Source organism: Chrysochloris asiatica, unplaced genomic scaffold (genome assembly GCF_000296735.1).
Source record: "Chrysochloris asiatica unplaced genomic scaffold, ChrAsi1.0 scaffold00100, whole genome shotgun sequence".
NCBI lineage: Eukaryota > Metazoa > Chordata > Mammalia > Afrosoricida > Chrysochloridae > Chrysochloris > Chrysochloris asiatica.
The window spans coordinates 10,904,954-10,907,177 of record NW_006408618.1 but is presented as its reverse complement, the minus strand read 5'-3'; positions in this window follow the sequence as shown (position 1 = coordinate 10,907,177).

Here is a 2,224-nt window from a genome sequence, read left to right as displayed (position 1 = left end):
AAGTAGTGAGGCCACAGATAAACACTAAACATGTCCAAGAAGCAAAAACAATTGACCATATCAGCACATGTCCAGAAACAAGATAAAATGTCTGAGACACAATGACCTAGAGGTAGACCTGGACTCCATTCTGGAAGGAAGGCAGGCCTTAGAAATCCTGAAAAGGAACTCAGAAAAATGATTATAAAATGTTTCAAAACACTCGACAATGGAGTTGAGAAAAATAAAGATGTCAGGAAAGCGCTACAGGAGCAATCAAGTAAGACAGATACTACATTGGAAACAATTCAAAACCTATGGTAAGAGGTTAAAACGGTTAATACAATATCATAAATAGACAATACATTGAAAGGGCAAAGGAGTAGAACTGAAGAGATGAAAGGCAGAACTAGTGAGCTAGAAGACAAATCTCTCAATACCACTAAGACAGAAGAGAAAACAGAAAAAGGGATAAAAAAAATCTGATGAAGGTCTAAGATTCATGTTGGACAACCTGAAGAAGAATTTAAGAACTGCTGACATTCTGGAACAGGAAGAATCATACAAGTCCACAGAAGAGATAGTTGAAGAGCTGCTGGAAGAATATTTCTCTAACATCCTGAAAAGTGAAAAGATAAACATTCAAGAAGCTCAACAAACCCCAGGAAGCATCAACCCCAAAAGAAAATCACTGAGACATACCATAATCAAGCTCTTCAAAACCAAAGATAAGGAGACAATCCTGAAAGCAGCTAGGGAAAAGAGAAGCATTGCATACAAAGACAAGCAAGCCACATTATGGTGGGATCTGTCAGCAGAAACCATACAGGCAAGAAGACAATGGGGAGACATATGTAAAAACCTGAAAGAAAAAAACTGCCAACCAAGAATCCTTTAACCAGTAAAACTATCAAATACAATGGTGTAATCAAAACATTCCAGGATAAACAGAAACTAAGGGACTTTTCCAAAGCCGACCCTGCTCTACAAAACATCCTAAACTGAGTTCTGTGGACTGAGAACCAACAAGGACAGACAACAACCAGAGATTGACACACGTGGCAGCACCTCCCAAAACTAAATCGACAGATGGAAGAGTAGAGAACAGAACAAAACTGTAAGAATAAATTCAGAGAAACTGGGAGGTCAGTCTCTGATCTAAACAATTACATTGTGAAAGACGGTAAACACATATAAACAGAGATCCAGATGGTGAGAAGGTCAGGTAGAGTACAGGATAAAATAGACTGCACTAAATGCAGGGAAAAGTTAATGGAATATAAGGTAACCTCAAAGAAAATTAACACTTAACAACATACCAAGGAAATGAAAATCCAAGAACATGGAAACATTAAAACTGTGAGGAAACTCACAAGAAAGAATGCAAAAAACAATGAACTCAGCACAGGAAGACATGCAAAACAAAGACAGCAGCAACACCACACACACAAAAAAAACCCATAATGGCAGCAATTATTCCATACCTATCGATAATTATGAAGTCCTGGTGTGGCACTGTGGGCTAATAGGCCAGAATGCAAAGCCGTTTGAATTGCAAGGTCAGCGGTTCAAGCTCACCAGCTACTCCCTGGAAACAGAGCCACTATGGGTTGGAATCAACTTGATGGCACTTAACAACAACAACATCAATAATTCCACTGAATGTAAATGGATTGATGAACTTGACCCACACATCTATGGAATGCAGTAGCTCAATACAGGGAACAAATCTTTATAGCGAGGATCATTCCAACCCCCTCTATACACAGGGTAAACAGGGATGGGGCAACTTGGACAATGGCTATACAAAATTGGGAAGCTACAGAGGCAAGAAGTGACTGGTTTGCAAGCTTTCAAGAGGAAGCCTAGATCCAGAGGGCGCAGAGGAGGGTAGAATCTCCAACTGAGTAGTATCCAATCTGTCTTGGTGGGGCTGATGAAAGGAGATATGGATAGCACTCATGTGGTACAACAGTGAATAATTGCTATCAGGACTGCCTGTAATGACTGGAAATGTAAAGGTAGATGTTTTGTAGCAAAAGGAGAGGAGTGATTGACTTTGCAGTCCAGGAGCAAGGATTCCTGGGACCAAGGGAGAAGAGCGAAATGCAGAACCCTACCCAGAAAAACAGTGACGCCAGAGATGGAGACAGAGACGATGACGCAGAGAGATGGAGCAGCTGGGGACTCTAGACCCAGAGAGGGAGAGGGGTGTGTGCTAACGACTGGGGGGCAGGCTTGAGGG